At 34.3% G+C, this 23758-nt stretch overlaps 1 long non-coding RNA gene across 2 annotated transcripts in view; it reads left to right on the top strand.

The window, feature by feature from the left end:
• LOC126825430 (uncharacterized) overlaps nt 1–23758 on the top strand; it is a 48199-nt gene that overhangs the window by 8835 nt on the left and 15606 nt on the right. The window contains exon 2 of one of the 2 annotated variants that reach the window (XR_008788613.1): nt 7219–7292. The exons of the other annotated variant lie outside the window; for it this stretch is intronic. This is a non-coding gene — a long non-coding RNA (uncharacterized LOC126825430). The remainder of the gene's footprint in view (nt 1–7218; nt 7293–23758) is intronic. 2 annotated transcript variants of the gene reach the window in all.

Raw genomic sequence — 23758 nt, 5'->3', positions numbered from 1 at the left:
CAGAAAATTATGTTGAGCTGTTTTGAACGAAAGACGGTTGCGTTTTATTTTTACCTTATATGGACAAGGTTGAATGTAAAAAGAACCCACAAAATGAAATGGGGTTTAACGTCCTACGTTTTTGCACCAACCGGGTTAATGAAGACGGGCTTACGAACGCCTTGTAGTGTGCTATGCGAGACATTCTGGGGAACAGTGGCATTTCCACCCGCTCTTCGTCGAATTCCAACTGCCAAAGAATCTTTTACTAGCACGGATGTAGAAAGAACACTGCATTGTTTAGCAAGGACAACGCCGTGGGGTTTTGCAGATTTATAAAGTCCCGTTTACAAACTACCCTTCGACAGAAATGAGAATTTGCAAGTAACTTATCTCTTTCTGTGAATATTGCAACCATAGCTAAAGGTTTCAGTGTAAAAATGACAAAGGACACGCATGGTAAAATAGACTGTCAAAACAATGTAAATGCATGTTTTTCATTTGTTATTCAAATTTAATAAACTGAATTAGTTCTGCCATTTTGTTCCCACTTGTACCCTTGATACCCTGTCATTTTTACTTAAATTTAATACTATGTTAACAACAATAAAAGAAACAACCCCTACCAATACAAATAACACAACCACCGGACTGTTAAAATCGAATGTTAAACTTAAAGCAATTGTCTAACTATTAATCGTGCCTTTAAAGCATAGTGTCTAATTATTTTTCTAAAATTTGTTTACCTTAGATTTTCGTGATTTCTTAAAAAAAAAACTAAACTTGATTACTTATCCTTTTAATGAGAATGCAATACCATAATAGCTTTCATCGATATTCATTTCATTTTTCATAAGCAGCTCCCCAATGATCGTTTAATGCACCTTCCAAATATATCTTAATATAATACAGTGTACACAATAGTTCATTCTCTTAAAAAAATTCTTCAAATTATTTTATTTGAGAGAACACGTTAACTAGTGCACCGTATAGAATATTCTAAAAATATACATAGTGTAAAAAAGAATTCATTCAGTGAAATAATGCTTCGAATCCCTTAAGAGAACAACTTAATGCTTTAATATTCAGGGAAGAAAACATATTACTTGTACTTGTTTCCTTTCTTTTAAAGATTCTCTTTTGTTTAATATCTACACGTATGGTTTTTGAAAATAATAGTATACTTGAGATACATCCTGTCTTTTGTCAGGAACATAAATACTTTGCGGTGACACAATGAAAGTTCTCTTACAATATATATGCATATACAATATATTATGATAAAACAGAAGGGTGTGTTTAATCCATAATGGAGATTTCGATCTACACTTTAATTTTATTTCTCGTGGTTTCTTTAGATAGCTTAAATATCTGATGGCTGCTATTCAGTGCATTTGCAGTATATAAAGCTCTGAACAAAGCTTTAAACAAAATGCCCTCGGATGGACCAAAACTTCATCATTTTGTCACTTTAAGACACGATTAGTCATGTCTTTAACTGAACATTTCAGAATGAGTTCGTGTGATTAATATACATGTTCGCTATTCTATTTACTGAAGAACAATCTTTATGGCTGAAATGGGAATTAGTTTAACCTAATTAATCTCAAATCTCCAGCCCACGTATTTATCTGAAATTTTCTTAATCTCATCAGGCACAGTCTATAACCATGAACGGGTGTCGCGCAAGTGATATCTTTCACTTAAAATAAAGCTTCTCATTTAAAGTGCAAAAACCTAATAAACTTTTGTTTTACGTTTGGATCTCTATAGTTTTTGTCAGTGTATCAACTGTACTAAATTTGACATCATGTCAATTTTTGTCAAAATATTAAAATTCAAACGCATTATATGTTAATTCTGTCATAACTGCTGCCCCCAACATGATTTAATGTAAGATTTTGATTATTTTCTTTTAAAAAAAAACAAATGGTATGTATTCCTGCACTGAATACAAAATCCTACCAAATAGGACTAATCATACGAGCGTATGTTTCTAAATGACACAAACATTGTGTTGTGGAGACATTAATTAACACGTATTCTATTCCTTTGTTATTAGGACTGCTATCTGAGAAATATTTTTGAAAATGTTAAAAATATTATTTCCTATTGAAGTCTTCATTCAAATCATTTCTATAATTTAGATAGTAGACTACTGTTGTCATTTATTAATGTATGAGGTAACGCCGAATCATTGTCGCATGATGTAGATATGGTATTCCGGAAACTGTAAGATGGTACCTACTCTATTAATGGACAAGTCAATACAGTATATCTATACTCTGACCTTCTCTTTCTAACCGTAATGAAGTCTTTGTTATATGTAATTAATATTATATAAGCTATACATAATTAAAGAACTGGAGAAAATTTACGTACATGTTATCCAAAACGGCGAAAAGTAGCGTGAATAAATTTGGTATCGACTTCCACAACTATGATAAGTGTGTGTGTGTGTGTAGGGGGAGGGGGAGCGAGGAACAGAGAGATACTAACCAAGTTATTTTATTTTGGGATAAACATATATTTTTTTTTTTTTTGAACAATTCGGCTGTGCGCAAGGCTCTATTAAAAAAATATACTTATTTCTGGATTGGACGCTACCTTCTAAAAATTAAAGAAAGCGTATAACACAAATATTACATTAAAACATTACATAATAATGTATACTGGATAACCAGCCCTCCAGTCAACTGGATACTAGATTTTGTTTTGGAAAGTTGGAGACCGCCTCGTTTTTGTAGTTTTGCATAAAGTCTCTTAAGGGGCCCACCGTATTTAAAGCAATGAAACATAAATACAGCTAGCATAGTTTGCTATTTTAAGAGCTGAGAGTTGCCGTTTCAATAGTTTCGTCATCTGATTTAGTTGATTTCCAAACTCAGATATATGCTAACTACATGCCTATGGTATCCGTCTGTTAAACCAATGATCGTTGAATGCAACAATTCATCATGCATTAACATAAGCTACTCTAAACTATTATTAATTGCAGAAATTGATTCATCGCGTGTATTTGTTTTTAAATAAGGTAATGAACCATCTGTGTGTCATTTTTATATAGCATTATATGTGTATCATATTATACATTTTACAAGGGTGGTTGGATGGCCGAATGGTTAGCTTGTGTGCGCTGAATCATAAGGTCTGTCATTGAGTCAATTGGCGTGGTTTCGATTCCCTGGTGGTACGTGATAAGGAGTAGGGTCGCATGTCCATCCTCGTGGGTTTTCTCCTGGTCCTCCGCTTTCCTCTCACTGCTATAGACCCCTACGCGTAAGCGAAGTATTTAGATGAAATTGAACCGTATGTTGGTCCCGAAATGGCTTCAATATAAACTGTAAGAAGATAACGGTGATATTGCAGAACACAAGGTCTTGGTCAAAATCCAACTCCTATTTAGATTATTTTTTACGAGGGTTATGTAGCAGAAACTTATAAAGTCGAGCAAATTAAAGAAACATTTAGATAAAAAGCTGTTCGTATTTGCTTTAATAGTTCACAAACAGTTATTGAAGAATGAATTTATTGAAAATTTCATTCAAATTATTTTATTCTTGAGTGTTGGAAGAGGTAGCAGCGTAGATTATTTATTATTTAGTCTCGTTTATCAATTTTATCCTTAAATCTCGCGGGCGTTCTAATCCATTTAAATCTCTGTCACCCGATGTTCTAGAAGTTGATTATTTACGTGTCATGTTAATAGATAATAATTAGTTTATATAACATTTGAAGCAGTAATAAAGACCTGCAATAGGCAGGTTATCCTTGACATTATCTAGATATAAACTATTATTACGACAGCAGTTCAATAACAAGCTTCTCCTATTCATTAAAATACAATAAGCATGAGCAAAATTCTTCCTTTTGTCGAACTTTCAAACCGCAGTAGTAAAGAAAAGCAGAAGTTGTTTATACACAAATACTTTGTATCTCAGTAAAATGGCCAAGCCAAAGTAATTGAAGCCTCGATTTATATCAGAAAATTGCCCCATGTTTTTAATGTCTTTCGGTCTATTTTTATGAGATTGCATTGCTATTTCGTGGAATTAGAGGACACGGCATTCATTGGCTCCATTGACAAGTTATTTACAGAGAGACATTATCTAATATAAAATGATTTGATTCCCTGTTAAGTGGAGAACAATGTTATTAGATAAACAGTGCTAGTACACTCATCTGGTTAGTGGTTTCTTCTCAGGCTGAAAACCCATTCACAATGATTAGACGATCATTTGTTCAACAAATCAAATTATCCGATATTTTACATAAGCAGGTGTTGAATGTGAAACAGCATTTCTTTCGGAGGCACTTCGTATATCGACGATCTTACTTTTTACGGACCAGTGGATAACCCTACGTCAGTCGGATATAACTCGAGGTGCTACAAGTCTGTTGTGATCGACCAAAGTCCCTAGTTCTCACCCTTTGGTAAACCCAAAGGTAATGAACCAGTGGCCAAATCATTCATTCGAATTTCGTCGGCAATTTTATTTGGTTAAATATAAATGATTTCCAAGAATATACCTGGGTAACGGAGTACATTATTCACCCGTGCTAACACTTCTGGGTTTCATTCTATAGTTAAGTATGACCCTACTAGAACAATAAAACTCAAGCACAATCGATCCGAAACAATGATCAAATATAATCAAAAATTGAAAAGATGTACCATGGAATTAATAAAAGTGTAAACAGCATGCGAAAACCATCACTGCTGTACGGTGGACGTTTATGTGGGACACAGGGCATACGAGGCAAATACCCTTCATTTGAGAGGAAAAATCAAAATGTGCATGTTAAGGATGTGGTTCTCCACATCAGTTAAATATTTGATTTGAGGAAAATACGTGTTTTGGTCAACATATGTGCAATGTAACATAATTAGAATATGTGTTTACAAATGGAATGAAATAAATGGGGTTCCTCTTGACAGCAGCGTTACGGGCTATACCCATATTTAGATTTAAAACTGTCAGAGGACTTTTAATAGAATACATGGTTGGATCTGAACGAACAGTCGTTTTTCCTTTTGACCTGCCACCCTCTGTCCTGCAGCACTGCACTGAGATAAGGCAAGATATTTGACCGAAATCAAAGCAGGTTTCTTCCTTTCAGTCAAGCCAGAGTGGATTGTTGTTTCAATCAAAATACACTTAAAATTCATTAATTCATTCATCACTGGTGAAAAAGAATAACATGTCAAGTTTTTAAATTACAAATTCTTTAAATATTTGCAATGCACTATAAAATAAATGCAAATTGCATAAGATAAATGAATAAAAGATTTCAAGGAACATAAAAAAGAATATAAAACGATTTTCAAGAGTATTTAAATCCTCTTGGTTTATGAAATGAATAATACCAATCTCCGTTTTGATATTCTATATCATATAATTCACAATACTTAAACACGTGCTACATTCTCATCGTTAATAATTGTATTTTAACCCCTTGATGGTATTCACTAGCAATACAGTAATATATCCTAGATTTAATCAATAATTTTTGTGTCGATATTTTGACAGAAAAGTAATTTATTTCTGTGAATAAATTATATGAAAAAAAAACCGAATGAAGAATAGAGAAACAATAGACATGTTTCTTAGAAAGGACCAGATTATATTACCTGTTTCTTAGAGAGGACCAGATTATATTACCTGTAAACAAAAAATGTCACTTTTGTTTTCATAGCCAGAAATTCGATCATATTCCTACACTTTTACTATTAAGCCATATTATTTTCTTTTGTGGCTTTTGGTAAACGATTCTTTTTTTCTCATTTAGATACCCTATGGGAATGACTGGACTATCAACCTACCTTTCTTTGAATCATAAAGAGAACAAGCTTCTTAAAATTTACTATGGTGTCAGTCATTTATAGGTTCTATTGTCTGGTTTTGAAATGGTTTATATGTTATTAACCTGACCAGACTATGTATGATCTGTACTTTCCTTCATTTCCTTTCATTTTGGAATTCTCCAGTGACCAATTCCTAGGTATTTGATATATATATTATGCTTTACGCCAGTCTTTCCCCCAACCCCTTTTCACTCGTAGATCCTTTAGAACATTTTACAAAACACCGAAGATCCCTACATTTGAAATTATTCTGTTTAGTCATATTTCCCATTATCTAGGCTTTAGAACTGCGCACCACAGCTTTTTACACATACCTGTGATACACCCTAACATCTGAATGCTAAGATATGAAACAAATGCATAGAAATGTACTATTTAGAACACATCATGCATTCCCTTGTCTACACACTCACTCTTCAGTAACTTGTCATGTTTGATGTTAGGTTCTGTGTTACCGCGGGCCTTAAATCTTTATTTACAGGGGTCGGGATGTAAGAAGATAGGGGAAAAACTATTTCGGGGCCCTTTCTAGTGATTTTCCGAAAAAAAAGCCACGACAAAGCATGCAGTTATCTAGAAAAGCATTTCAAATATAGTCACGTCACAATCTGGGGGTATCATTCTTTCTCTTTATATTAATTACACGTATATTCCAATACGCTTGTGGCGATTTCTGAAAATAATCTCAGATTCCTCGTAAGCCCCATATAATGATCATTTGCATATTCCCCTTTCAGAAGTTCTGGGAAGGGGAGTGGGTAGGTGGTATAAAACTATTTGTACGTTGTGAAATTTTCTACATAAAGGATATCACAAAAATAATATATCTATTAATATATCTATTTATGCCATTAAAGAGATAATGTCTCTGAGGTTGGTGAATTTTTTTTTTTCATTTTTGTTTTTAAACAAATATCTTCACCTTTGGCTTGTTCTTCAGGCGTGTCATCCAAACTGTCGTGCATAATAAATTTTACATTATTAACGGCTTTCACACATAGAAGTCATTGGATCTAGTACGTAAATATCTATTCTCTTCGGATGTTCTTAAGACAAAAGACATGAATATTTGATTAATGTATGGTCCCTTAAACATGAAGTTACAATAACAAAACCTATGTGCTTTTCCTGAGATTAATAACGCGAACATGCGCGACTGTCTTGTATTATTTTCATTGGCTCAAAGCAACAAGTAAAGCGCCCATCTCTGTCTAAGAATCAATACTTTATAAATTTCTAATTGAGAAACTTGTTTGGTTTGGTGCCCCCAACAACAAACCCACACAGAAGCCGTTGTAATAAAAGTAACACGTTTAGTATAAACATATATGGTTACTGAGTCATTAAAGTCATTATTTGTTTTCAACATTTAGAAACGGTAGCAGACATTTTTACCAGAATACGTGATAAGCAATTAGTACTGGAATTTGCAGTTTCTAAAAGTTTGGTAAGTAACACTTTAAAACAGAGTACATTTACACAGAGCTTGAAACGCCTTACAAAGTTGTTAAACTTTAATAGCGAAGCTGTCTAGATCGTTGCATGATGTTGAACGGTATCATAATTGGAGAATACCTCATGGCGAAATGGCGAGAAGGTTTTTAATCATTTTAAACACTCGCCAGATATTTGGAAAATGGATCTTTTCAAGTAATCGAAACCGTATCACAATTGGAAGTTGAATACTGATTTTGTTTTTTCACTTTTGCACGAATTACGGAACGAAAGTTTTGTTTAAGAATGAAGGTCTGGATACACTTATTAGTTTTTAGATCTTTAATTACATTTTTTATATTTACTGTACAATCTTTATCCTGCAACACCTGGCTAAAAGTCGGTCTTAATCAGTTACAATACAACGGGATAAGGCGAATTAATATTTTCGTCCCATCTAAACGACTACACGATGTGCCACCCGAATCCGTCCGTCCCGTAACATTGACGAGGAAAAACAGACTGGGGGCTTTCTCGGTCAACACCGGGATCGAACTAGGGATCGCCTGGTTAGTCAGCCAGTGCCTTGATTAGTGTGGCTCCAGATTTTGTTGCGATGAAAGGGGTTTAATATATCACCAGCTTTTACACCAGTTGCTACTTTTTATTCGTATAGTTCCAAATGCATGTTGCCATTTATCGTAGATACATGTTGACCAATCTGAATAACAGCTCAATTGGATAACATTGCTTAAATATAAACTTAACTACACAGATCATCCAGTCGTGTTTATACACTTCCCGGTTAAAAAGACAATACATGTATATACATGTAATTGACTATACTGAACACGTCATAAAGCTTTATCAAGATGTACTGTCAGAAGTACGATAAATCAAAGAGTTTGCTTTTCCCATTTAAACAGGAGATTACAGTTATCTAGAATGGTCTTCGGTTAACATTTTGATGTTATAGACGAGGCCCATGAGGATCTTGCTGGAAAATAAGAACTTTTAACTCTGAAATATCCATTATATAAATACTCCCTGTACATCCTCGCAGGTTGCAAAGTAAAGGGCCCGTTAGTCTGGAATTAACAACTCCTCTCTAATAATAGTTTTGTCGAACACAATTATTCATCTAAAGCTTAAAGTGCACATAATATGGACGAGAAATTTTTCGGTATGTATAGCCAATGGTTACTATATCCACTTTGCGGCAAGTTCACACCAATCTGATTATAATTAATTCAGCTATCTTCACTCAAAGTCGCAAAAAGAGACCTCCCGTAAAAACGACTTTGCCAATTATTGAAAACATCAGACGCCAGTGACGTCTATATACAGCCGGCGTGTGTATTCATTAACGCCGGACTTATTCCTTAATCCCCTAATTAAATAAAACACTTGACTGCGGAATAATTTGTTTTGTGATTTATTTTAATTTATGATCCAATTTAGAATTTCTTTCATAATGACCCTCGCTCTCTTCTCACGACAGCGATTCTAAAACTGTGTTTTAAAGCGAATTTTTGATAGAGTCTCTATACCATCGTGTGCAGTCTAAACGATTCGAGATACATTTCCGTCAGAAGAGTATTGTGGTTCTAATTTCCCCGAGTAAAAGAGTACAGGAGTATAAAGATGTGATCATGTAAAATGTATCATAAAAATCAAACATGATTGAAAAACGATTTGTATATCAGAGTAGCCAACTGTATCTCGTTTTTCTGTAGCCATCGTACGGCGCCTTTCTTTCAGCACGTGGATTTACTTCATTACTCTGAAATAGACCGTAAACATGAAATACGAAAACATATCTCAATATACCTTAGAATTAACAGTACAAATAAATTTTGTTCGTAACCATCTAAATCAAATAACAGATTGAGAAGGGTCATCTAACAATCTTTGTGTATTAATAATATGTCAAGTGTAGTGATTATTTGTCATTAATCAATCCGACTAAAGTTGCACAGACATGGGGTCATAAATTAATTTACACCTCGATGTGGGATTTCGAATGCTGATTAGGTAATTATCTTTTTTTACGCAGGCCAGATCAAAGCCGAAGGTGTGCGGAATACCGCACGAACGAACGAAAAATGTTACTGGGGAACTTTTCTACAAACAATTCTACACACCACAACTAATCGTTGAATCGAACACACGATAATTGTATAGAATAATTAAATTTTAAGTTTATAATTATTTACCCTATAATCAATTAGCTTTGTTCACCGATGTTTTTGTATTATTTGTTGATGGGCGTTTAGACAACATTTAATTGACTTGATATGAAATCTGAATATAAATTATTCGATGGATAAACGTTTGTGATAAGATTAGGTTATAGTGTCTAACATCGTTTAACTTCTTTATAAAAAGGGTATTTCAAAATTACATTGACAGTTTAATCACTCACCAAACGGCATCAGGAACTCCACGTATGATCACGTGTATTTGATATTCATGTCCATGCATCCCGTGCATTTTTCGCGCCAAAATTTAATTTCAGTCACTACACCCGTAGTATGCGTGGAACCGTATATGGTAATAAGATTCCCAGCGTTGATTGGTTGAGAAAGGAGGGAGATCTATTGTTATGCTTACCCATCGGAAAATTCCATATTCGCTGTGAATTTTAAATGGAGTTACGGTAAATGTTGTTGTGAACTTGCCGTTAAATGGATATAGTAACCATTGACTATTCGTACCGAAAAGTTTTTTAAAGTTTGTGCTATCTGTTACATTCAAAACCATGCACACATTTACGGCGATTGTATAACTTTCAAAGTATTCTAAAATTTACACCGTATTTAATTTTAACAGCGGCTTCTTGTTCATTAACCTTCGTACATGTTTGATGTTGCACAGGGTAATATTTTTCTAATACAGTCTTTACCATTGTAAACTGTCTTTACAGTTTCAATATGTTTATCTTTCAAAACAAGGTTAGATACTCCTAAATTTGTCTTCGCCATATTGAATAATTAATGGACTATTTCGTGATTCCGCTATTATCAGTTTGGCAAATTTCCTACTCACAACGGCTAAATTAATCATATTTAATTTCATTCAGTATGAAAATAGAAAAGAAATAAATACTTCTAAAAATTTCTAAAAGCATACTCAGTGTTTTCGACTAAAATCGTCGATGTCGGAATTAAAATGTCGGTTAATTAGCTAAGGGCCTGTTCTCAGGCGGAGCTATATGTAGACATATATGTTGTTATGCCAAGAAATAGTTTTGGAGAAGGGAGCATTAACCCATGGAATAATATGTGTAATTTATAGAACAAGGTTCCGAAGATTATGCAAATGAATGAAAGTCTATTTAACGTTAATAAAAAAAAACCTCGTATTTATATGTCGTCTATTGGACTGACGTTTGATAAAATACGTCTATAATTGTGAAACGTCGCTTTAGTTTTTTTTTATGATAGTTGTTTAATATTTGTTCAGTTACTTGGCGTTTCATATTTGGTTACCGTGGCCCCATTCCCTGACCTTTTTGATAAACGTTTATGTGAAGTTAAATTAAGATAAAATAACTTTTTCTAACCTTTTTTGTTAAAAATGGATATGGTGATTTCTCTTTAAGTTTCCAGTTGCGATAAAGTTGCTTTGATCATTAAAGACCACTGCATGGTGGTTTAGATATATTAAACCATATTCCACCGTTGATAACTCCTATTGATACAAGACATCGGGGAGAATGTTCTGGCTTTGATGAAATGCGATTATGTTAAGAATTTTAAGGGGTGTTTCTCGCGGCTGTTTTAGCTGAATGCGAATGTCTTTTATCTTCACCGCACACTTAGTTTCTATATCCCCTTAATTAAATATAAGATATCAATTCCTTCTCATGATCAGTGCACGTCTGGTATTTACAATCAATTACAACACAGTTATAGGGAATTGTTAGAGGGCTTTGTTTTGCAACCAGTGTGATGTAAGTCGGCGCCACGCCACTGTGATCTTCTTTCACAAGATTAAATTAATGAATTTCGTAAAATGAAACGGGGTTAATCTGCTACTTTTCTGCACCAACTGGGATAATAAAACGGGCAACTGAACGACTGGTAAGTGAGCCGACGCCCTTGTGTGTTTTAATTATCTATTACACGGGGCGGGGCATATTCCCTTTGGATTGACCAAATTGGCCACCTGTTTTCTACTGGCGTTAAAAAACGATAATCACATTGCCCCCTTTTTGTTATGGTTTGGTACTATCATGATTCTGCATGTGTACGATTTTTAGATCTTCCCGGTTTCCAGCTGTAAAATAAAAGTACCATTACTACGTCTGATTAGCAGCTAAGTCGTACGGGAAGTCAACAGGGGTTGTCACATTTTTTCCCTTTGCAGCAATGAAAACATTTACAACACACTAAAAGCTGATGAAGAGTAACAACCCATTAACCAATTATCAGAAATCATTCGAATTGGTTTCGATTGTTTGTCTTGCAACCTTAAACACCGTGTGTAAATTTAAAGTCAATCGGATATTAGCTTTGGCCTCTAGAGCGTCCTAGGGAATTTTCAAAGTGATCAAGGGCCATAATTCTGGCAGTAATTACCTGAAATCATTTAAAATATATAGCCGTCTTCGTCTCATGACCTTAAACACCCAGTATTAATTTAAAGAAAAAATAGGGTTATTCGTCTCATCACAGTAAACACTGTAAACAAAGTAAAGACGAAGCAGACACGATTTGACAAGATGCCCACAAGATGGCCTTATGAAGGGCAAAATGAAAACACGAAAACGAACCTTCGCAAGGTCTTTCGGCAATTTTTAAGCATGGCATACGATGGCTTAAGATGCCCTCACGAATGTCCCGATGTTGTTACGATCAGAGCCGAATTTCGACATTTACTTTATCGCGTGTGACCATCTAGTGCCAATTTCGGGACATTGTGACTCCCGCAAAAGCATCTTTTTGAGTCAACCCTGAGTAACCATACAGAGCCATCGTGTTGCCTTCGTTTGTCCTGCGGGTATAAACTACTATACAAAAGTCACAACTTATTATTATCTTAGTGTGTGGTTTGGGTTCCATCGCGTGACCTTTTGTAGGCATCGTCCTTGCTTTGGCTGTTGATTGGCTGTTGAAAAAGTTCGGGGCCATCTTCGCACCAAATTAAAAATTCCATATTCGTATGGTCATTTGATGTCAATTTCGGGACAGTGTGACGCCCGCATCAACTACTCCACCTCGGATCAATAGAATGTGGATTTTGAAACACACTAATGCAAAAAGGGACATGTTCGGCCCACCCTATCGCTATGTCTCAAATCTGCAGTACTGAACATACACTATTTTATGACCTTAAAGAACATACTTATTCCAACAACCTTGAAAATCCATTACAATCCGCCAACAAACAATACCACAGCACAGAAACTGTTTTACTCAAAATCACACAGTAATGTGTTATGTCGATACTTCTAGATCTCTCAGCCGCGTTTGATAACGCGCGATACCGATGATGTCATTGATTCATTATGGTGTGAAATTGGCTTGTGTGGTTTTGTTTTTAACTAGTTTGAGTCATATCTAACCAATCACACCCAAGCTGTCGGGATTAGAGATTCAACATCCGACGATAATACAATGCTTTGTGATGTACCGCAAGGTTCTGTACTCGGACCTGTACTTTTTATTATCTCCACAAAGCCTATCACTAAGATTGCTGAATGCTATGGGCTAAATATTCGTTTGTTTGCCGACGACACCCATCTTTATATTGAATTTGACGCAGACTCTCAACATTCCACTCACCAACTCTCCCGTCAAAAGGCAACACCTAGTAACTCATGTTTTTCTTATTTTGAGAAAACAAAAGAACATGTAATGAATGAATATTAAACGCCAGCTTATCCATTGTTATAACTCAGCCAGTTTTCGCCGATTTTTTGTCAAGAGACGTCATAAAATTTTTTCGCACGATTATGTTGGTCATATGGTGCTTATTTTGAAAGTTTTATCAAAATGGGTTGGTAAACAAAGGTTCTGTGCAACTTTTTAAAATGGGATATTTTCCCGGATGGAATATTTAACGTTATAACTTAGTTAATGATTCTTTTTTCTTAAAGATTCTTGACAAAATCAGTAACATCTGACGGGAAGTGATACCTGGTTCAAACATTTACGTCATGTCGATTTGATTCGTAATATCTAACGGGAAAACTTTGCCCTGTTGAAATGTTTCTGGTTATAACTCTGTTAGTATTTGGCCGATTTCAATCATTCCCTTTCCTTTTTAATATTCTTGATAAAATACCCGACCTGTGACCGGAAATGACCATGAATATGAAAGCTTTATTATGTGTGTGTGTTCTGCAAATTGGATTTTTCATAATCTAACCATAGGATCTTTCTGAAACTTTGACCTACCCCCCCCCCCCCTCCCAAGAATTGATGGTGAGATTTGATTAAATATATTTTCAAAACTTCTTACGAATCTAAAATCACCGAATTTTACTGACGAAAACATTGACCTACATAGCTGTCACTTTGTGACTTTTTGATCTATTTTACTAATTCGTTTTTCTTCGAGAACCTTGAAATGTTTACCTTCAATCTGCTATTTCCGGTTTTCGAATTTTGAAAATTACGTCCTTGACATCACATTCCGGAAGTAAAAACCAACTTGACAACTTCTCTAATATTGTCACGATTTCATGAAATTTCAAAAAATCGAAAAAAAAGTAGGTCAGATTGCCTTGATACGTATACAAAATGTAAAGTTTGTCGATCGAACCGGAAGTGCCACTAGCTTGAGACGTGGAAAATCCCCCAGGCTTTTAGGGTATTTTACTTACAGACATGAGAGTTACATTTTCTGAATCTTTGAAGGAATGCCTAAAAAAATACCAGATTGGAATTTTGATTTCTGTCAATTGATGGCTGTCATTTTGAATTGAATCGGAAAAATAGTTGAAAATCCACGTTAACGGGATTGAAAAGAAACACAATAGACCTTAGTTTGGAGAATTCGTTTCCTAATCCTATTTATGAAATTAATATATTTCAGGATAGTCTGGCTCAGTGTCGACATTTTGGTATTTGGAAGTTTTTCGTGCAGACAAAGTTGTTTGCAGGACAATTGTTTCCCTTAATTTTAAAAATTTACAAATTTGACCTAAATATTCGAACAGCTAAGGCCAATCCGATCAAAAAAATATATGTTTCATTCAAAGTTATCTCATTTTATTTTTCGATATTTCCCCGCCATTTTTAAGTTCTTTCCCGCTTATTTCGTTTCATTTCTGATGCTTGGCCGTTTTTTCTGAAAATTCTCAAGGGGAATTCAATACTATTCCAGCAATATAATTCCCAATTATCTCCCTTTATTTTTCAGATTATTTTTTTCGCCCTGATGAAATGTCTCTAGTTATAGTTTTGCTGATAACTTTGCCTGGCAGATCTAGTTTTTATTATTATTATTATTATATATTAAATTATAAATCCCTCAATGCCACTATTCAGTCTGTGTATAGGTAGTAGGTGTTTTATCTAAAGGTATTACCAGACCACACTGCACCTTTGATTTCTCCCTTGACTTTGATTTTACTTATCGTCTCTTTGACCGGCTCTACCTTTGCTCCTGGCAACGTCTTGCTAAAAAGGATGTATGGGGTTCAGTATGGAACTCTCAAAATACTACAATTGAACGTAACCATCTTAACTGTTATTCTTCCGCCTGTGTGGTGTATGTGTAGGTAATTCTTACCACAAGTAAATCTTAGAATATATAGCTAGAATCATGGCCCATTAGCCTTAAAATGTACATACAGCATGATGAAGAATAAACTACAGATAGCGGTATTTTACTTTCTCACATTCAAATTCCGATCTTAAAAAAGTGAATGATTAAAGGTCTATTTGATCAAAATTATGTCGCGACATCATTGGTTTCTGAGGTTGGAGTTAATAAAATAACACAACTCCACAATAAAAATGTGCGTTAATGCAGATAAAAAGTATCAAACCTATTTATCAGTAATACAACCAAATAAAGCTGTTACCAATAAATAACATAATTTAATGATAAGAATGAAATACGAATACAATGCTGCCATTTCACTGATTGTGTACGACTTTGACTTAATGAACTTGAATAAATATAAGCAGACATCTAACACGCCAAAAATTTAATGAGAATTCAGATGAAGGATTTCTCTGTATTTGTCTAGGTTTAGCCACAAACCCAGGATATATCTACACTCAAAGACAAGCATAATTAAACATAGAAAAAAACAACAATAGTCAATAAGATCGAATAGCCAATAAGGTTTACGTGGCTACAACTGTATGTCTTATTGTTTGTTTGAGAAACATCGATAACACATTTGTCGTAATTAAAATTAAAATATAATAGAGTAGTTGAAAAATAAACAATTGTCAGTGGAACGTGCATCACATGGTGTGGAATTAACAGTAGTTTCTCGACCAATAGACAACACTATATGATTACAATGACGATTGTCACATCCACCACATGATGTTGAACTAATCTTGGTTCATGGATCTAGATGAGTTCAATATTTCTAAAATGCTCTTCGGTTATGTCGTTTCACCGTCTTTTAACAATAGCGTGCGTGTCTTTTTTCTCATGTACTCGACCTTCTATACGCCGCAATGAAGTCAAGGAGAAGCTTCCCAGATTGAAAAATTCGGCGATCACGAAAATGTTTGCAATCTAACTTGTCCTCTAACTTGAATTGTGACCATAATATGACATCTTTCAATTGTAAAAGGTTTTGCACATCCAATATGTTCACTGTTATCAACTGGAGATGTCAACGACTCATTAAGAAAGACCGGAACATCTTTATATTGGAAAGAGAATCGTTATATTGTTACAAAACAATTGGATGGGTTTCTTTCTTTTTATTTCGATGGCTCAATATTGGCAGAGCAAAAGATCAGTAAAATATTCGTGTCGGCTATGTGAGCCACGTGACACTTTTATCACATAAAATATTAGTAAATTGTAAAGTAAACGTACCAAGCAAGATTAATGGTTAAATATTTTTAAGAATACAAGTTATCTGTAAATACTAAAGCTGTTTGACGCGAACTATAGAATTGAATACAATCCAAATGAATGGAAATAAACAAGAACATGGAAGATGCGTCTTTAATATTGTTATCTTAAAATTATCAAGTTATTTATGGCATATCATTCATAGTCAGCAAATAGCGATTTCAGTAAATTAAGCCAATCATCGACTCTTTTAGATATATCGTAAGTTATCTAAGGCACAGCCCTATATATACTGAACAAATGATATAACGAAACGGTTGTAAATTTCAGTGAGCAGAAAAACACTTTTGCGTCGGATCGAACAATTTATTGTAGTTCTTGTTTCATTAATTTACCAGAAAGCATGAATTAATGGACTGTTATTTGAGAATTACCAAGTTAAATTAAATTAATGGTTAAATATTTTGTTCAATACCACCTTCTATCTACCAGACCACAAAGCAGAAGCTTTGATGTCTATTCCTCGGATATTAAATGTTATATTCTTTAATTAATTAGATGCCTGAATAATAGAAGACGGATACCTAAATCTATTCTGTTAATGATACATATCAGTTTCTAGAAATAAAGTTATTACTGAAAGAATACATGTCTTTAATTTTAAAACAAAAAATCACTGAGGGATGGATTTAAATAAGCGTTGTCTGTTCACCAAAACCTGTTTAGAACAAAAAAAAAACGTGAATAAAATGTTTTTTAGAAAGAAGAAAAACAAAGTGTAACTCATCGTAATTTCTTAACAGATTGATTCAAAGTATGATGATGGTGTTCAAAGTACAATGTAGTAGTATAGTATTTCTTTGCCACATCCTTATGTCAGTATCAAGAAGAGAACATTCTTATAGCTGAGCTGGAACACATGTTGACGACTATTTTAGTACATTGCAAGATATCAAAATAGGATTAGTTCCTTATACTTTAAAGGACACTGTTGTTTCCTTAGCTACTTTTTTATGAAGACGAGGCCACGTCTAGAAGACGTAATCATTACTTTCAAAATGTATAGCTGATTATATAATATTAAGTAATATACTCTTCAAAAAAAAAAATGGGGATATTGAAATGCAAATACCTATGCAGGTTGTGATATGATAATAAGTCATGGACACTTGACATGTTTTGAGAGTATGTTCACAGATGAAGAACTTATCGCCCCAACAGAACCACTGAGCTGCATGTGCGACACGCAATAGCGCCATACACGTGGGAGGGGTTCATTGTCAAATTTGACACTTCAAGGAAGGGTTGATGAAAACTGCCGCTTGCTGGTTTATCCTATCCATGTTTGCTTTCCTATTGGTTCTTGCATAAGATTTACTGTTCAGCGCATCTTTGCTTTAACGTGTTACGTTTAATTTGATCGGGAGACGTGTTCGTCAACGTTAACCGACAACACTGCAAGAATTGGCACTGCAAGAGGAGTGGGTCATATTGCCCCAAATCGTGATTGGAGCATTAGGAGCATGCCACGACAAATTGCTGAATGTCTGAGGATTGGTGGAGCAATTACTCATTCATTATTAAGACAAAAATCAAAAACATCCATTTTCACTTTTGACAGTGTATCTCTTTGCGAGTGAAATGAGGCCGTCAGATAAGCCGCCCATATATGAACTGTTTATGTTCATGTGTAGGCAATTGGCCTGTTATTAATATACACTGGTTACCTCTATTAAAAACAGCAGTGCATTTCCGCAGTTTTGTATTGTTTCTGAATATTCCCTACTTTTTTGAAGAATATATATTATAAGTAGGAAGTGACGTCGTTCTACAATAGAAAATATGGCGGCACCTATTGGCCAGATGTACGACTTTTATTGTTTAAACGTAAGGTACGAGGTAATTAAATTTTGAAAAAAATAAATATATGATTGTCTGTGTGACTTGAGCTGGAACGCATGTGGTTTCTATTAGTGTGGGAGTCATTATTGGGTCACGGTTGCTGCAGTCGATAGTTTAGGGAGGTGGACTCAGAATCGAATCCCGGCGTGGACCGAGAATATGGGGATTATTAAAACCCGGTTTTCTATTTTTCAGGGATACATTGCCGTGCACATAAAGCACCCTTCCTTCGATAGTTAGAATTTGATATAAAGTTGGTGGAGAAGTTGTTGTCAGACCCAAATTCTCCAAATTAACAATCAGACATTGCCGTTCTTTTTTATATGGCATTGTCTATTAGACAAAGAACATAATCCCAATTTCTGCACTTTTTAAAACCAATACTATAGAACACAACATTGTAATGGATCAATCTTTAAGTATTGTTTATAACTAATAGTTCGGGCAAAATTTGAGATTCTCCAAAATTGTATTTTACGGGGTTGTTCTGTACGTTAAATTGTTCAGTTGAAGACCGGATTCTACATGGATTTTACACTTGACCAGAACAATGTTTTTATAACGTTCTTCCTTACCGAACTACCCGTGTTAATAGTTCCTGTCATTCCCCAGAAACCGGAATTACAGGCACTGCTACCTATTAGTAAAGAATCGAACACCGGCACATTAACAGCATACTCGAGTAATTACCACAATATCGCATTTTTTTTTTTTTTTCATTTTTAAACAAAAAAATAAGAGTATAACGCTTACCATAACAGTAAGCATAGATTCTTTCTATCGTAATATGCCTGTAGTAAAAAAATAATCACGGCTAGGATAAAGTCTCCAGCACAGAATTAACCTGTTTCATTCACTGAATTATTTCTGGGATTTCTCATTTAAGCATAAACATATACGTAAGTATATCGGATCGAGTATAAAGTAAATCGATCTCCAGAACACATATTATTATCATTCAACTCCGAGATAGAAAAGTTTCATATTAATACAACATATTTTGGTAAGTATGTTAGTATATGCGAACTCAGAACTTTCATTTTAACGATATTACAAAACATGCCAAACCCAATCCCCATGTTATGGTTGTGGAGTTAATTAATACAATACTTTAAGACACGAATACAAATATTTAATAACATTTAAGCACATTTGTTTTGGACTTGAGCCGGAAATAACGTACACTTATTCATGTAAATCTATAAGCGCATGTTTCAGATTAGACATCAATCATTTTTAAACTTTACTCCAATAAAAATCAATAGCCCAGCACGTCTCCTCCATTTTGTCACTTGACACTAGACACAATATGCTCACAGGTATGGATTGAACATAAATGTAAATAGGCTTTCTTGACATCTTTTGTCGTTTACTAACGAGATTTTGCATATAATATATTTAATTAGAATCTTAGCTTTGTAGTTTACCAGAAAGATGTCTTTTATCTTATTAATTGATTAGAGATAAGGCTATTAGCTAAATGAAGCATGTCGTTGTATAAATTAGCTAAACATAGGCTTAGGAGTGTTTGGATAGAAAAATGTGTATTTTATTGCTTCAACGTATTCAATGCTTCAATTTGAAATATCCTAATTGGTACAGTTTATTCAAAAGTAATTTTTCTGAAAATATGTATGCACAGATACATACTGAAAACGAATTTGAATTCCTTAACTTTAAAGATACGTTTCCATGATTCCCCCCCCCCCCCCACTTCACCAACGCAAACACACGCCACCACCACCAATTCATTTCTAAAGACTTATATAACTCGTTATGGCGGTATTTATTAATTTGTTTTCCATATAGTTTAGATATAGTCATCTATCGATGATTACATAAGAATCCAAGGAATAGTCGTGGTTTACCACACTAATCCTATAAAACATATCATAGCTCCATCTACACAGTTTCCGGAGTAAAGTGGTGTCACAAATTGAATCTGACCAGGAATGAGCGCATGGGGCTATACTATATACAGGAAAACACCATGTTATACTGAATATATATCCATTGGGGTTCTCTTATTCTATTAAGTTGATGTTACTTTTAAACAAATCGCTGTGTAAAGGTGGGTCGGCTCATTGAGCATGCATTGTAAAAGAGAGTATGTAATTTCTCGATTAATTAACATTATTATATTTAGAAATTACATTCGTAATAAACCCAACTCACTGAAAGCAAATGATTGTCTATAATTATATTTTTGGTAGTTCTAATTTCGGAAAAAACAAATCCTTTTCTATCCCCAGTATCCAAGGAATCGTTCTCCCTTTAAATTTACATTTGTAAATCTGGCTTAATGTAAAAGGTGGACTAACACGTTTTTCATTGGTACCAGATTAGAAAGACCCTTCAATCAGAAAGCATATATCCGATGGTTTTAGCTTACCTCATTGGTTGTTATTTTTAGTGTGAACTTTGATTGGGTAGCCGACTTAGCTTGTCAGCCAATCGGCGGACAACAAAATTTTGGTTCAAAACAGAGAAGGTTCAAATGAGAAAATTATATTTACCCTTTTATTTAGGTCAAAGAAGTAATCATTATGAAACGACATACTTAACAACAATAAAAAATACCACTATCGTCGTTAAACAAATATATAAATTGTTGGAATTGGCAAAGTTTGCCTGAAGAAGCTTAATAAAGCGGAAAGTACTCGCAAAAACCTAGTTTCCTTTCCTAAAACATCTTTATTTCGAATATATATATTGCGTCTTGGATCTAAAGCAAAAACATTTGTTTCTAACAATTTTATTTAATGTGTATACATTGTTTACGCACCGTAAAGGACATTCTTCCGAGTTATGGCTATATTGAGATATACTCTTTAATTACGTATTGAAAAAGCAAAATAACTAGAGAGTAGACTTAAGTTTCTTCAATCACTTCAGTTCCATACAAAACATAGTATTCAGTCGTCTACGTGTAAAATACAGAAAATATATTAGGTAATTATTGTTTCTGTGGTTCGAGTAATGGTCTTGTAGTAGTAAGGAGATGTCAATTTATCTATGGACCACTGTGTGTGTTTAAGAGCTTGGCCTTTCAGCTGTGGACAATTTAAATTTATAGAACTGTAATATATACAGTATTAGAAAGATCGAATTTCATGCGTCACGAAAACTATTGACTCGCATCGCATTTTATCCGAAACGCCCAACTGTACACGTTTGATGAAAATATTGTAGCACTTCCCGGCTGCGCCTAGATAAGAAACCTTATCTCGAGATAAGATATGGTACTATGCAGTTCTTTCTGAAGGATTCAGTTGTGAATCACATCGGGTTGTGGTAAGCAAAGCTGTCAGTTTTTAATTGATTGATTATTGTTATTTATTACAATTAAGCATATAATCCTGCCTGACGCGGGTATAAACCATCTGTTAAATCGAAACGTTGAAGAGGTTTGATGTCTTAAAGATACTTTCCTAGAAATAGTTTTTGTCGGGTATGGCAATTTTGGTATATATGGAAAGTAGAAAACTTGACACAAACATGACTTCTTTTAATAGATTTTTTTATAGCAGGGGTATTCCCTGGCGAATACAATGTTTTGAGAAAGATTTGAAGCAAACTCAAAATATATCACCAAATCAACCAGTTTCTACGCGGAAAGTTATATTTAACGCCATGAAGGCGAGACTTAATATATGCCGTGTACAGAAGCCAATCAAAATGCACGACTTAGACAAAAGGAAAATCGCAAGTAGAGAACCTGTACAAATTGGTAACATAGGAATAGCAACTAAACGTAAAACAGTGATTCCAATGAAAATTGGTTCGCTACAGACGCAAAGAATGTTAAACTGTGAAACGTTCGATACTTGGGATGACGCTCATTTGGATAAAATAAAACGTGAGCGGGTAGTATTTACAGACCTAAACTGTGATTTGTAAATTTTGACATGGCACTTCGGGAAGTGCGCAATGCCGTTTCGAGATTATAAGAAATGATACTTGTGTTAAGCTTTTATATCCGTGGTTAAAAGGGATTATTAAGCCCACCGCAGAGTCTGATGTGGTGGGGTGGGGGGCAGGTAGATCCCCTGTCCTACAGGGGCATAACACTGATAGCAATTCTTTGTAAAGTATATGCTGATGTACTGATCTACTTGGTTAGAAAATAATGACATTTTAGCAGAAGAACAAAATAGTTTTTGTTAGGACAAAATTGTGTGGATCATATATGTCTTGAATAATATCATAAAGAATCCATTTGCTTGTTTTGTTGATACTCGACACGCTTTCGATTCCGTTAACAGAGAATGTCTCATGTATAAAGTTTTGTCAGTAGGGGTGTCTGGTAAATTTCTGAAAAGTATATTGTCCTTGTACGATAACATCACGTGCTCGGTCAGATTGAATAGTCACATGACCGAATGTTCTAAATGATGCAAATTGTGGTACTAATATTGACATACTATGATATCAACATTACTCTATGCTGATGACATTGTTCTATTAGCTCCTGATGAAATTAAGCTACACAAACTTTTAGATATTCTCAATGTCTGGTGTAGTATATGGAGAATACTAATCAATCAAGCTATGGCGAAGGTTGTTCATTTTAGAAACCCTGGCATCAGCAGGAGTAATGCTATCTTTACATGCGGTAATATTATGTGCGATTACTGTAGTTGTTACAAATATTTGGTTGTGTGGTTAAATGAACATTGTGATTATGCTTTCAGTGCAAAAGAATTGGCTAAGTCTGCTAATCGAGCTCTTGAGGTAATTAAAACAAAGTTTATAAAATGTTGAGGATTTAGTCATGAAGCATATACACATTTATACGAATCTCTTGTGGGGCCTATATTTACATATGCGCCAGGAATTTGAGGTATTAATGTACATAAGTGTATTAATAATTTACATATTAATGCATGTCAATTTTTTTATCGGATTAAGTAAAAGAAGTAGTAATATAGCCGCAAGGGGCGATATGGGCTGGCTCCAAGGGTCGTCATAATTAAAACAGAAGTTTTTAGATTGTGGAATAGAATCAATTCTAATTCCATCAATGCTTTGTGTAAAGTTGTCCATAAATGATCAATAAAGAGGAAATCATCATGGGATTATCGCACATTTAGTCCAGGTAAAAAGAAACTTGGCATTCTACAAGATAAGGAAGATTTGTGTTCACTCTGGGATAGAGCGAAGGGCACGTGGAACTCTTAATTTGTGGAATGACAAGACTAATGCAAATGTAAATAAATTAAGGTCATATAGAATGTATAAAACGGAAATATGCACTGAAATTTATGTGTGTAAACTTAGAAATAGGTCACATAGGAAAGTACTGCCCATGCTAAGATGTGGATCATTACAATTGAGAATAGATAAAAAAAAAACGAAAATGTATGTGAACGTATTTGTATTTATTGTGATAGAGGTGAAGTTGAGGACGAAGAACACTTTATTTTTAACTGTGATAAATACTCATCAATTAGATACGATCTTTGTACCAAAGCCTGTCATTATAACCCTGATTTTAATCATGTATCAAACCAACATAAGCTTTTATTTTTGATGACAAATGAACAGATGTTACCCTTTTTTTGCCTCTTGTATTTT

This window comes from Patella vulgata, chromosome 6 (genome assembly GCF_932274485.2).
Source record: "Patella vulgata chromosome 6, xgPatVulg1.2, whole genome shotgun sequence".
Taxonomy (NCBI): domain Eukaryota; kingdom Metazoa; phylum Mollusca; class Gastropoda; family Patellidae; genus Patella; species Patella vulgata.
This window is presented reverse-complemented; position numbering and strand designations above follow the sequence as displayed.